Raw genomic sequence first — 15,900 nt, 5'->3', positions numbered from 1 at the left:
GCCCTTTGAAATCTGCTCTCCCAGAAGGTAGAGCCCATGTCAGATGATAACAAGCTTCCCTTTGCTTATCACAAATTCTGTGAGGGAGTGATCACTTCCCTCTAAGGTCTCCACCATTTCCATCCCAGCAACAGGTCCCCTCCCATCCCAACAGATCCTTAAATAGATGTCGCCTTGGTCATGATTTGACCATTAAATTATTATTGCAAGTCAAGAAATTATTAGCTTCTCTACGTTGGGCAAAATAAGATCTCCAGCAGATTACGGATAATTGAAGTCCCTGTTCCTACTATATCATAACTCTCTATGAGGCAAAAAATGAGTTTGTCTTCTTAATATATAATACTATTCTACACATATACATACACACACACATACACTTGTATTCCCTGTTTTTTTTTATTTTTTTAATCTATGGAATAAAACAAGCATTTCTCTAAAATAGTATAATGAAAAAAGATGATTGCATATGAAACTGCAAATCTACTATGCACAACTTGCAATTCCTTTTAAATAAGGTCGATCCTTCCAGTCATGTCATAGTCAGAGGTCTTGTCCAATCAATCTCCATTATACCAATGACATCAAGCTGATCTTCCAGACCTGGAGTCTTTAGTGAACTTGCTTTACTCAGTAAGCAATAGGGAGGGAGTTACTAAAGATTTTAGAGCAGAGGTGTGGTATGACTAGATAAGACTAAATAACAAACATGCTATTTGATATTTTAAAGGGTTTTTTTCTTTTGAAATCTCTTATATTTTCTCAACTGTAACCAGAAATAATGTTGGTTAGACCCTCTTTCAGGTTGGTTGAATAGTTAATTATAGGTTTATTTCTTTTAATCACTGGTGGAAGTATTAATCTGAATAGGTGTATCACTATCCCAGAAGAGGAAGAGAGGCAACTGGACCTTCCATGTCATTAATAATGACCACAACATTATGTCCTTAATCAGCAAAGAGGCAGCACATGGAGATAGGCAATAAGGGCTCTAGAGCTTTTGTTGAAACCTTAAATCCTGTAACAGTTAAAGTAGCACCTTGAATGGTTATGTACACAACAAGATGAACCCAATGAGTGCCTTGTGTCCTTTTCTTCATTTGGACATTGAGTCTAAAAAGTCTGGTGGCTAAACTGAGATCTTAGGATCACCTACTACCTTCCCCACCTGAACCATTATTAGCTAAAAATTTTAAGCAAAGTTGCTCGAAGGTAAGGGGGTTGTCTTAGACAGTCCCTATTCAGTTCTCCTAGAAGGAACCAATTTCCCAGACTTGGCTCTCACTCCAGTAGACATTAGAGGTAAAAAGAAGCCTGGAGCTGGGAGTGGGAAGGGGACAGACAGGCACGGTTGCTCTGCAACCTGTACCAGGAGGTGACATAGGGCAATGACAATTGCCACCAAGAGGAAATGCACCTTTGGACAATGCCATGTGTTCTTCATGCTTCAGCCCTGTTCCATACAGCACAAACCCCAGTTCCCTGTTTCTTCCTGTCCTTCCATTCTCATGTCTTCCCTATCACATAAACTCCAATGATTCCCAAATCCATATTTCTCATCCTGTCTTCATGCAGACTTTACTGAGGTATCCCACCATTGCATATTCCAACTTGAAATGATCAATGTTGTAAAACTATAGTACTATTTTCTCTTCTCATGCCTTTCCCTTGCATTCTTCCTTAGGCAATATAGGGTCCCCTATTTGCATGGGAACCCTAGGATTTGGGGGGAAGGATGCTTCTCTGTAATCCTATTCATTATGCTGAAGCTTTGAGAGGAACTGGGGCTAATATCCCATATTTAGGAGAATGGAGAACCTTAGAAATCTCTAGGAGAAAAAAAAAAGACTTTCAAGCATGTCCTAGCCTGAGGGGGTATTATTCAAACAGAAAGTCACTGAAAGCTTGCACAGATTTACAGGTTTTGAGAACTGCTAGCAATCAATACATTAAAATGACTTATTCCTCAAAGGTAGGAGAAGAAAACAAAATGCAGCCTGACCTTTATCCAATCCCTTGCCATCCACATAAATACTGAGCCATAAAAAAGCATTCTCTTAAGAAAAACAACTCTGGACTTCTAATTTACATTTCATCTCCAAGCACAGTCTCCCCAAGTCGACATTGTGCTGAAATACATGTGAGCAGAAACTGAGACCCAAGTGTGGGTTAAGGAGCTTTCCCCCAGTGAAAAAACAGAGAGATTGAAAGATCCCTCTGAACTCTGGTATGACCCTCTAATATACCCACTATCCTTTGGAGACCACTGGCTCCCCTTCCTAGGTGCCAGGGTTATCATGACCCTCAAAAATAGTCCTGTATAGTTTGTACTTGTGAAAATGAAATATTTATGGTCTCCACTATATGTTACACAAACTCTTGGCAGTAAGAAGAAAAAGGGCATGAATACCAAAGAAAGAAAAATAAAAATAAAAACCCATTTTGATGTACTACATTGTGCATTAATAGCCATACTAGAGGGTCACACAGCTACCCAGCCAGGGTTTAAAGTACCAGTGGGGACCCTCTTTGCCTGACAGAAGAATCAATCTTCAGAATATTCAAAAGTGTGTGTTCTGTTTTAAGTAGACTTAGTGGGAAGAGAAGGTTTTTGTCCTGGACCTCTAGGTGCTGTTGGCCTGCCAGAGCAGTGGAATAATGAGAGTCTGGATGCTTGCTCTCTTTGCTCTCTGTACACTGGGCAGGCATTTTTCAGCAGATAAATTATTTACAGTGTTCTCCAGTGACTCTAGAAAGTCAGCATATATTCCCCAAAAAAAGAACCACACAGAAAAAAGAAGGAAGGGAGAAAGGAAAGAAAAAAGGAAGGGAGAGAGGGATGAAGGAAGGAAGGAAGGAAGGAAGGAAGGAAGGAAGGAAGGAAGGAAGGAAGGAAGGAAGGAAAGAAGGAAGCAAGGAAGGAAGGAAGGAAGGAAGGAAGGAAGGAAGGAAGAATAGATGTTCTGTGAAGCAGAGACCGTGAAAAAGCTTGGCATTACTAGTCAAATGTTGCCCAGAACTGGAAAGAAAAGAAAAGATTGTACTCTTTGTAAATACAAGGTGAAATACCAGAATATAATTAGCCATCTCTGTATGCCTACCTTGTCACGTTTGCCTCTAAGGACAGAAGAGTCATTTCGAAATTGTTCTACACAGACAATGGCTCAAACCCTCATCAGGCTAATACATCTTTTTCAAGTGACAATGTACACCAAAGAAAAGTATAATTCAATGACCATTATTTCAACTTGACCACATCCTCTAAGGAATGCCAAATACATTACAAGCCTTGAACATTCAAAGTGGCAAAGATTCTGACACTCTAGAGAAGTCCAACTCCAACTCAAAAGAGGCAGAAGTGTTTGCAAATCAAAAATTAAACACACACGCGCACGCGCACACACACACACACACACACACACACATGCAAACACATAAACAATCACCCACATCAGCCATGTTATTTGTTCTTCAGGTCGAACCATTTGGTTTTATTTGGCCTAGCAAAAAAAAAGATATTTCCCTTTCCCAAGAAAAATAATACAATTAAGTATCAACACCAGAATGGTAAGATGCCACTCTCCAGGTTATCTCAGTTTCTGGCACAATAAAATAATGTGCAAGAAGTGCTCATGGGCTTTTCCAGGCATTTAAAGGTAGCTAAGTGGCCCAAAAGGCAACTAGGTGGTACAGTAAATAAAGCATTGGACCTGGAGTCAGAAGGCTGGAGTTCAAATCTGATCTGCCACTTACTACCTGTGTGACACTGGGCAAATCACTTAAGATATGTCTCTCTCATTTCCCTCATCTGTTAAATGGAGATAATAGTAGCCCCTACTTCCCAGGGTTATTGTGAAGATCAAGTGAGAGAATATTTGCAAAGCTAAAAAATACATATAAATGCTAAGTATTGTTGTTGTTGTTAAGGTATTTACTGAACATACTACCCAAAGAGAACTCTCCATATTATCATTAGATGAGCAAGCCAGTCTGGTGCAGAGACAGAGTGCTGGATTTCAAGTCTGGGGATCTAGCTTCAAATTGTGACTCTGCCCTTTGTAACCTTTGTGATGCTGAACAACTCACCTGACCTTTCACTTTCCATATCTATTAGATGAGGAGGTTACACTAGATGGCTTCCAGACCTATCATCCCGAAATCAAAGCATTTCCCCCACAAGGAAATAGTCAATTATTGGCAATGTCTGGAACCCAAGATTTAGGAAGCACACATTAAAAAAATCCCACCAAATAGAACAACCATAAAATAGCCAGCATTTATATAGGTTTGCAAATCACTTTACAAATAGAAAATCATGAGGTTGGTGCTAATCTTATCCCTATTTTTCACTTGGGGAAACTAAGGCAGGCAGTGGTTAAATGACTTACCTATAGTCATATAGCTAGTAAACATCTGAGGTTGGATACAAACTCAGGTCTTCCTGACTCCAAGTCTTACACTCTATTCACTATACCACCTAAGCTGCCTATTTGTAGTATAGGTCATGATTTCTGAGCCATTGTATAGGTCTATGTAATTAATAATAATGATAAAGAGCATTCATGGAGCATTTTAAGGTTTACAAAGCTCTTTTATAAATATCTCATTTGATACAACAACCCTGGGGGTAAGGACTATTATCATCTCCATTTTACAGATAGGGAAACTGAGGCAGACAGTTATTAGGTGACTGCACTCCACTGTACCACCTAAGCTGCTTATCACAATTTCTGAGCCGTAATCTAGGACCATATTATCAGTAATAATAATAACTGCCAGCACTTATATAGCATTTTAAGGTTTACAAAATATTTTTATAAATATGATCTCATTTGATCCTCACAACAACCCTGGGAGATAGAGGCTATTATTATCCTCCATTTACAGATGAGGAAACTGAGGCTGAAGAGGTTAAGTAACAAAGCTATATTAAGTATCTTGGGTCACATTTGAACAAGTCTTCCTGACTCCAGGCCCAGTGCTTTATCCACTTAGCCACTCAGCTGCCTACACTTCAGGTCATTAATTCAGAGCGATCATCCAGGTTCATATGCAGTACACAGGAATGAACCTGTTAGACCATACTAAGACAAAGCTAACTGACTTCTGAAAACTGGATGTAGCAGCTCAAATGTTCACCAAAGACGGATAGACACTATCCCCTAGAACTTGACAGAGACCTAAAAATAAACCACATTAACATTTGAAAAATGTCCTTTGACTTTTGTTATTTCAATGCATTTTTTGTCATCTTCCTTCCATAATTCCTCAGATATTCCATTATACAAATGGTTATCAGAACACAGCATTTCAAGTGAGTATATCAGCTATAAATATTTTAAGTACATCCCAACTCTACTCTCTTGGTAGCCTACTTTGGATTCAAAGCATTAAGAGAGAATCCTGACTTTAAGGGTAGAAATGCTGAATTTGAGAAGTGAAAAGGCACCTCAGCCACCATCTAGTATACTACAGATCAAAAATATAGGAGGATGGATGGATGGATGGATGAATGGATGGATGGACGGAAGGAAGGAAGGAATGATAGATGGATGATACAGAGAAAAAAGATATGTATTCATAGCTACGGATGTAGATAGTCCTTCAAAATATAGACCCTATATATGAAAAAATGAAATAATATTGTGCTATAAGAAATGATGAACAGGCAAATTTCAGAAAAACCTTGAAAGACTTACATGAACTAATGCAAAGTGAAGTGAGCATAACCAGGAGAACATTGAGTATAGTAATAGCAGTGTTGTGCAATGATCAACTACGAATGACTTAGCTATTCTCAGCAATGATCCAATGATACAAGACAATTCCAAAGGACTCATGATGAAAAATGCTATCTACGACCAGAGAAAGAATTGATGCAGTCTGAATGCAGAGCAAAGCACACTATTTTCATTTTCTTTTTCATGATTCTTTTTTCCTTTCAGTCTGTTTCTTTTTTCACAACATGACTAATATGGAAATATGTTTTACATGATTGCACATAACCTATATCTAATTGCTTATGGTCTTGGGGAAGGGGGGAGAGGAACAGAAAATTTGCAACTCAAAAAAAATCTAAATGAATGTTTAAAATTGTCTTTATATGTAATTGGGGAAAAATAAGATACTATGAAACAAAAAATATGGACCCAACCTGCCATTCCAACTTTAGCTTCTACTACTTCATACGAATCCTCTGCTGTAGTTAGACTGAACTACACCCAGTCCCCCAAACACATCATGAACAATTCAGCTCACACAGTTCCCTACAATTGAAATGCCCTCATAACTTCTCTTTACTTGTAGAAATCTTATCCAGCCTTTGAGGCTTAGTTTGTGTTCATCCAGACTTTGCTAGAAGAAGTTCAATGAGATAGAAGCCACTATCTTCAAAGACAGCCTGTTCCAATCTCAGTTCTAATTCAGTTGTTAAGACAGTTTTCCCTTACAACTAGCCTAAGTCTGATTCTTTGTAATTACTACCAATTAATGCTGGTTCTGTTCTCTGGGGCAAAGAATATATCTAATCCCTCTTCATGGAATTGTAGGATTTAGATTTGCCTCTGATGCTATCTATTACATGAAGTCTTTTCTTTATTCCCTCTCACACCCCTCAGCTTTATATTCTTTCCTCCTCCCTTCCTCCTCCTCTTCTTCTTCTCCCACTCTTCTCCTCCCCCTCCCCACCTCCTCCTCTTCCTTCTCCTTCTTCTTTTCCTCCTCCTTCTCCTCCTTTTTCTTCTCCTTCTCCTTCTCCTCTTTCTTCTTCTTATTCTTTTTCTCCTCCTCCTCCTTCTTCCTGTCTCTCTGTCTCTGTCTCTGTCTGTCTGTCTCTGTCTCTTTCTCTCTCCCTTTCTCCAACCTTATATCTATTTATCTAAGTTCTTAGAGAACATGGCCTGTTTCGTTTTTTGTCTTTGTATCTTCATATCCTAGTAGTGCCATGCCTTGTATATAGGTACCTTACAAACATTTGGTAATTACCTTAGCATTAGGCTATTTGAAGTGTTAGCAGCTAGCACATACCCACTACTGAACTTTATATCACCAGCAAGAATACTAAGTAACCTCTACCCCAAGCTCCAGTAGTTTATCCCCAGCTGAATCCTATGTATCTCTATTTAGATGTCCACGACCATTTCCACATTTTTGTTGTTCAGCTATTTCTGTTGTGTCTGATTCCTCATAACCATCAAGGCTTTTCTTGACAAAGATACTGGAGTGGTTTGCCAGTTCCTTCTGCAGTTCATTTTACAGATCAGGAAACCGAGGCAAACAGGGCTTTAAGTGACTTGCTCAGAGTCACACAACTAGTGTCTGAGGCCAGATTTGAACTCAGGAAGATGAGTCTTCCTGATTCCTGGGTGGTTATGCTATCTACTGCACCATCCAGCTTCCCCTCATTTTCACATCCAAATATCTAAAATCAAACTACGATTTCCCTAATATTTTTATTTTTCTCCTCTGTCCTCTGTTGATTTTCACATTTTTACCAATTTCACGAACATCTTCCTATTCACCCTGCCTCAACAACTCATTTTTTATTCCTCTCTTTCTCTAGATTTCTACTTTCAGATATAGGGAACTATCGATTTTTCCCTTGAAATGTCTCCACAGTCATCCTTTCCATGGATGTGAATACAATATGGGTTGAATGTGCCTATATGGCACACCCAGTCCACATTCTATCCATGCCTATGACCCTTTCCTTTTCCTTCCCCCTGTAATCATCCTAGATGAAACTCTCATCATTTCTCACCGGGACTATTGTAATAGCTTCCCTAAATCATTCCCCAGCTTTCATTCTCTCTCCCTTCTAATTTTTCCTGCACTCTAAGCTGTGAACAGAACAAGGACTGTATTTTATCTAAACTTTGTATCTCCCCTAGCTCCTATTTCATTTAGTAATTGTTGAGTGAATGAATTGTGCTATCAGCTTAATCTTTTTAATGCTGCTTTTATCACGTGATTCTCCTGTTGAAAAATATTCAGTGGCTCTCTGGTACCTATAGGACAAAGTCCAAACTTCTTCCCCTGAAATTCTTGGCCCTTCGAAATATGGACCCATTTTTAAAATGAATATTAAAAATTTTCTTTACATGTAATTGGGGAAAAAACAAAATATTACAAAATAAAATAAAAATATGGACCATATCTGCCATTCCAATAGCTTCTACTACTCCTTCATACAAATGTTCTGTTGTAGCCAGGCTGGTCTACATATAATCCCCTAAACACATCATGAACACCGCTCACACAGTTCCCTACAATTGAAATGTCCCCATCACTTCTCTCCACTTGTAGAAATCTTATCCAACCGTTGAAGGTTAGTTTAATTCCCATTTCCCCTATGCAGTCTTCCCTGGCTACCATAACGCAAAAGGGTTTCTTCTTTCCTGTGAAATGCTATTTAATTAAATCATCTCTACCCACTCATTTGGTCCACATTCTGCTTTGTGCTCTTGTTTACCCAAATACGTGTGTATGTCTAGTCCTCCTTTTTCCCACCTCCAAACTACATCCTGAATCCCTGAGAAGCAGGACCATAAGAACAATATAAATAACTGGCATTTACAAAGCACTTTAAGGTTTAAAAAGAAACACATGGGTACACTACATAATTTGATATTCATGGCAACCCTGTGAGGAAAATGCCACAGGCATCATTATTCTCATTTTACAAGTGAGGGAACTGAGGCTTGGATCATCTAGATGACTTGTTCTAGATCATAAGCTAATCAGTGTTGGAGGAGCGATTTGAACCTAAGTCTCATCTCACTCCCAGACCAGTTCTCCATCCGCTATGCATGTTGTCTCTCTATGGAAATGAGATGAATTATTTTGCCTTCTCTCTATCATCCAGTATCCTTGTCATGCCAAAGACAAGAAATCAAGTCTCAGAAAGGTTAAGTAGGCTCAGTCTTGAAAATCTGGAAATCAAAAACTTGTGGAACTGCATGTTGTAAACTAAAAATAAAAAATAAAGTAAAAAAATAAAATTAAAAAAAATTTAAAAAGAAGACTCAATCTTGAAAAGTTGGAAATCAAAAACTTGTGAAACTGCATGTTGTAAACTAAAAATAAAAAATAAAGTAAAAAAATTAAAAAATTTAAAAAGAAGGCTCAATCTTGGGTTTTCCTGACTCAATCCAGGCTGCCCCTCTGAGTTTCATAGTTATGCATGATATTTCTTTGTTATCACTAAATACTGCCCAAGCCACTGCCTTGTTTATAATAGACATTCAATAAATACTTATGGATTATTGTTTGTTATATTGGTGTATAAAGATGATATTCTCTGTGCATCTTGCAAATACCCAAGAACAGCATTCTGGGCAAACTCTCAAGACAGAGAAAGCTGGGTTTGGTTCCATATACTGTCTGCTTGAACATTTTCTTCCAGACTATTTGGGAGGAGCTGTAGGCTTCTCAAAAGGAGCATAATAGGGATACAGATTTAGAGGCTCCTTTCTAGCTATTTTTGTTTATAATGGCCCCGGACACTTTGTGACAGAGGGTGCAGGACAGTCACTAATGCAGTATAACTCCCCCAGGGTGCTGCTACTACACTCCAATTGAGAAGAGGTAAGAGGATGGACCTACAGATGGGATTCTGAAAATAGAAACCAGCATTAGCCAACACAGCTATTATAGTACCAGGCTACATGGAAATGGAACGGAGTCTAATACCCATTGAAAGTGGCCAGGTTTTTCTAACTGGTTGGGTAAATATCAGGAGCCCCAATCAGGAAATCTCCATCTGTCCTATCCCTGAAATAAAAAAGTTTAGGAAGAACTCAAAGATGCTGCCTATGGAAAAGCATATCTACCCCCACTGATTTTCACACAGCAGCTGCTATGAAATGGGCCCACACTGGCCAGATGGGAAGAAGGCTCTGATCAAAAGTTTCCAATGAGGAAGCATATTTATCACCATATGAGAAGCAATAGCCAACAGAGAGACCATCCTGACATGCACCCAGCAGAGACAAGTAATGACAGCTCCTGAAAGCAAGGACCCTAATTATTGCTGCAAAGAACTAGATGGCCACAAGATAGATAGACAGATAGATATATACATATACATATACGTATAAATATACATATATATGCATATATACATAATTACATGCATGCACACATATATCTATATGCAAGTATAGATATACATGCATGCATACACATATATAGAGATATAGGTAAATAAATTTGCACACATCCACACATACAGACACACATATACATATATACACATAACACATATATACATATTTACATATATACATAGATATAGACAGATATAGACATATATACACATACATATTATACACATATTTTCATATATACACACATATTTATATATAGATGTAGGTAGACATACACACATATATAGACAGATAGATATATGTATACACACATTCATATATACACAGATACATACATAAATCTATATGTGTATATAGATATATACACACAGATACATACATATATACATGCATACATAGATACCTACATATGTATACACACATATACATATACATGAATATGAGAGACAGAGGGAGAGAGGAAGGGAAGGAGAGAGAGGAGAGAGAGAGAGAGGAAGAGAGAGGGAGAGAGAGAGAGAGGGAAGGAGAGAAGGAAAGGGAGAGGGAGGGAGAGAGATCCACAGTAGAAAAGACCATGAATTTTATGAGTACTCTGTTCTTCAGGTTCAGAATGGATGGCCCTTGGCAATCACCCAGGCCAACACCCTCACTTTACAGGTGATGAAACAGAGGAAGTAACGCATGTGCCCCAGGTTATATACATCTAGTGTCAGAGCTAACACAGATCCCCTGGCACTCTTTCTTCTAACGGCATACCCAAAGTAAATAGTCCTGAGTTCTCTACACTCAACCATTACTGCCTCTGTCTGAAAGGATACCATCACTCCTTTTTGTTGGTTTCAAGATCACTTTAGAATGATCCCTGCATTTTATTGAAAGTCCATATTTTGCCTTGGAGCATGATACTCAGTTTTGCTGGGTAGGTGATTCTAGGTTTTAATCCTAGCTCCATTGACCTCCGGAATATCGCATTCCAAGCCCTTCGATCTCTTAACGTAGAGGCTGCTAGATCTTGGGTTATTCTGATTGGGTTTCCACAATACTCAAATTGTTTCTTTCTGGCTGCTTGCAGTATTTTCTCCTTGATCTGGGAGCTCTAGAATTTGGCAACAATATTCCTGGGAGATTTCTTTTTGGGATCTATTTGAGGAGGCGATCGATGGATTCTTTCAATTTCTATTTTGCCCTGTGGCTCTAGAATATCAGGGCAGTTCTCCTTGATAATTTCTTGAAAGATGATATCTAGGCTCTTTTTTTGATCATGGCTTTCAGGTAGTCCAATAATTTTTAAATTATCTCTCCTGGATCTATTTTTCCAGGTCAGTGGTTGTTCCAATGAGATATTTCACATTGTCTTCCATTTTTTCATTCCTTTGGTTCTGTCTTATAATATCTTGATTTCTCATAAAGTCACTAGCTTGCACTTGCTCCAATCTAATTTTTAAAGTAGTATTTTCTTCAGTGGTCTTTTGGATCTCCTTTTCCATTTGGCTAATTCTGCCTTTCAGGGCATTCTTCTCCTCATTGGCTTTTTGGAGCTCTTTTGATATTTGAGTTAGTCTGTTTTTTTAAGGTGTTGTTTTCTTCAGTGTATTTTTCAGTATTTTTTGGGTCTCCTTTAGCAAGTTATTGACTTGTTTTTCATGGTTTTCTCGCATCCCTCTCATTTCTCTTCCCAATTTTTCCTCTACTTCTCTAACTTGCTTTTCCAAATCCTTTTTGAGCTCTTCCATGGCCTGGGACCAGTTCATGTTTTTCTTGGAGGCTTTTGGTGTAGGCTCTTGCACTTTGTTGACTTCTTTAGGCTGTATGTTTTGGTCTTCTTTGTCAGCAAAGAAAGAATGCAAAGTCTGAGACTGAATCTCGGTGCATTTTTGCTGCCTGGCCATATTCCCAGCCAACTAACTTGACCTTTGAGTTTTTCAGTGGGGTATGACTGCTTGTAGACTAGAGAGTTCTCTTTCTCAGTGAAAAGACCAGAACTGAATAGAAAATTTGACTTTCAAACACAAGAATCAAGAGAAGCATGAAAAGGTAATCAAGAAAAAGAACAAGAAAAAGAAATTGCAAGGGACTTACTAAAGGTGAACTGTTTTGTTGACGTTCCTACATAGAAAGATGACAATTATGATTCATGAGACCTCAGTATTAGGGTAGCTGAAGGGAATAGGAATACATATATGTTTATGTATATATATGGGTGAATGTGTATGTATGTATATATCTATGTGTATGTATATATATATATATATATATAGAGAGAGAGAGAGAGAGAGAGAGAAAGAGAGAGAGAGAGAGAGAGAGAGAGAGAGAGAGAGAGAGATATAGCACACAGGGTGAGTTGAAGATGAAGGGAAGATATCTAAAAGAAATAAAATCAAATTAAGGGATGAGAGAGGAACATACTGAGAGAGGGAGTTAAGGAGAGATAGAATGGGGTAGATTATCTCACATAAAGGTGGCAAGAGGAAGCAGTTCTGTGGGAGGAGGGGAGAGGGCAGGTGAGGGGGGAATGAGTGAACCTTGCTCTCATCAGATTTGGCCTAAGGAGGGAATACCATACATACCCAATTGGGAATCTTACCCCACAGGAAAGAAGAGGGAAGAAGATAAAAAAAATGGGGGGATGATGGAGGGGAGGGCTGATGGGGGTGGAGGTAGTCAAAAACAAACACTTTCGAAAGGGGACAGGGTCAAGGGAGAAAATTCAATAAAGGAGGATGGGTTGGGAAAGAGCAAGATATAGTTAGTCTTTCACAACATGAGTATTGTGGAAGGGTTATACATAATGATACACATGTGGCCTATGTTGAATTGCTTGACTTCTTAGGGAGGGTGGGTGGGAAGGGAAGAGGGGAGAGAATTTGAAACTCAAAGTTTTAAAAACAGATGTTCAAAAACAAACAAAAAATTGTTTTTGCATGGAACTAGAAAATAAGATACACAGGCAATGGGGCACAGAAATTTATCTTGCCCTACAAGAAAGGAAGGAAAAAGGGGATGGGAGGGGAGTGGGGGGACAGAGGGGAGTGCTGACTGGGGAACAGGGCAACCAGAATATATGCCATCTTGGAGTGGGGAGGAGGGTAGAAATGGGGAGAAAAATAATAAAAAATAAAAAAAGAATGATCCCTGCAAACAAGTAATCCAATTGTAAGCCTCTTGAAGGCAGGAATCTTGGCTTGTAGTCTGATTAACCCGGATTCCAGTCCTGTCTCTTACCCAATATTAGCTGTGGGGGCCTGGTTTAGTCAATGCCCCCAAGCAACTCCCTAAGACTCTAAGCTGAAAAACAATTGATAGATTAATAAAGCACTTATTGAGCAGTTCTAAACCAGGCATGTTGCTTTTTACATATAAACACAAATAAGACAGATTCTGCTTTCAAGGGAGCTGATGTTTTAACGGGAGAAGAAAACACACAAAAGGGAACTGGAAGGGGCTGGGGACAGGGCAGGATGATGGCAAGGTGTGGATGTGGCCAAGAAGTCAATCAGGCCACAAATACACATTTGTTAAGCACTTGCTATGTGCCAGGGATTGTGCTAAGAGTTGGGGATTTGATGAGAGGTACAATAGTACATGCTCTCAAGGAAATCAAAGCCTCATGGGAAGTTCCTTGGAGCCTAATTCTTAGCAAAATCAGGCAGAAGCTCATTTATCATCATAACTCAGGGATATTCAAGGATGGAGTCCAAGGTTTCTTTAAAGAGAAGGAGAGATGATGGTTAGAGTGAAGGTATGAAGATAGATGGGAATTTCTGACCTCTAAAAGTAGAAGGATTTCCTCACCCTACATATGAGAGCGCAGGTCAAAACAAAATAGTTTTAGAAGTACTTAATAAATGTTTAATACTTAATACATGGTACTTAATAAATGTGGGAGATCTTGTTGCTTTGTTCGTTTGTTTTGGTCATGTCCAACTCTTTGTGACCCCATTGGGGGTCTTCTTGACGAAGATACTGGAGCAGTTTGCCATTTCCTTCCCCAGAAACTTTTACAGATGAGAAATTGAGACAAACAAGGCAAAGTGACTTGTCCAGGGTCACACAGCTAGTAAGTGTCTGAGGCCGGATTTGAACACAGGAAGAGGAGTCTTCTTGACTACAGACCTGGCACTCTATTCACTGAACCACCTCACTACCTTATCAAAGGGAGGAAACTATTAAAATAAACTTAAATTTATAACAGTAACTGCTATAAATATATAACAAATAACTCAACAGCAAATTTTAGTACTGAGCAGTCTCTCCTGATGAATTATAAGCTCCTTGAGGACAAGGGCTGTAGCATTTTTATCTTCATATCCCCAACACCAAGCTCAGGGCCTGGAACAGAGTAATCACTTCACAAATGCTTGTTGATTGATTAATACATGTACCCCAGAAGTGATAGAAGTTAGATAAATAGTAGACTTTTTAGTATATTCTATATTATTTTGTTATAAATATGCTGGGAGAGGAGGGTTTAAGACACAGATGTACAGCATATTCTAACTCATCTCTCTGTACATCAGAAGTCAGGAGCACATGCTAACTGTGCCCAAATGGCTCACAATAGTTTCTGGCTCTGTCATTAACTAGTTATGTGATCTTGACTAAGTAATTTATTAGATCATAGGATTTAGGATGGGATAGAACCTTAGAGGTCATCTCATCTATTTATTTTCCAGAGAAGTCAACTGAGACCTACTAGACCTCTCTGGGACTCAGTTTCTTCATATTTGTATTGCCTTTCTTTCTCTATGATATGTTTGCTTCATTTAACCTTTAAAAGATATTCCTTTAAACTTGAAACTAAATGCTCCCAAATCTAATTCAACAGACAAATCATAATGCTAAATTTAAACAGAATATCCAGGAATAGTATTAAAACAGTTGAAACAAACACACAAATCTAATAGGCCTAGCCCTAATTCCATCTGAAAAATCTCTGACCAGGGACTGGAGCAAATTTATTGACTTCAGTGAGGAAGTGCCCTTAGCTTCTGGCCCTTCTGTGAAGTACCTCAATATTTTTAAAGCTAGGTCTAACAGTAGAGTCAAATGACAACATTATTGTCTCGAGCAACAGTGCAGATCTTATTCAACTGATACAAGCTTGTGTATAGATGTTCAAGGGCTCTCTTCTGAAGCTTAGATTTTCTTTTCAAAGTAGAATCAGGTAAGGAAAGGGGGTGAAAGAGTTAGGAAGAGGAAAAGAAAGAGGGAGGTGGGAAGGAGAGAAGGGGAGGAGGGAGGGAGGGAAGGTGGAAGGGAGAGGGAGAAAGAGAAGAAGGGAGAGGGAGAGAGAGACAGAGAGAGAGACAGAGAGAGAGAGAGAGAGAGAGAGAGAGAGAGAGAGAGAGAGAGAGAGAGAGAGAGAGAGAGAGAGAGGAAGGAAGGGAGGCAGAGAGGGAGAGAGAGAGAGGGAGAGAGGGAGGGAGAGAACATGGATAAGGAAGTTTATTAAATACATTGTGCAACCCTTACTCCAACAATGTGGGCAATCAAAAAGCTTTATTAAGTACTTAACATGTGCCAGGGATTGTGCTAGATGGAAATACAAAGACAAAAATGGAACAATCTCTTCCCCTTGGACTCTATTGGCAGGAAACATGTCCTCACACACAACAATGATGTCAGTAACAACCCCTTCAAATGCCTTTTCACCCTGACTAGTTTTGCCTGTTTTTCTAAGAATCTTCTTCCCTAGAAGATTTACTGAATGTGCCAGAGGCCTTCCTCTTGTTCTTTCACCATCCACATGGAATGTCCATCTGTCATCTTTTTATAAAATTGTCAGAATACCAAG

This window comes from Trichosurus vulpecula, chromosome 5 (genome assembly GCF_011100635.1).
Source record: "Trichosurus vulpecula isolate mTriVul1 chromosome 5, mTriVul1.pri, whole genome shotgun sequence".
NCBI classification, from domain to species: domain Eukaryota; kingdom Metazoa; phylum Chordata; class Mammalia; order Diprotodontia; family Phalangeridae; genus Trichosurus; species Trichosurus vulpecula.
Note: the sequence above shows the minus strand (reverse complement) of the source record.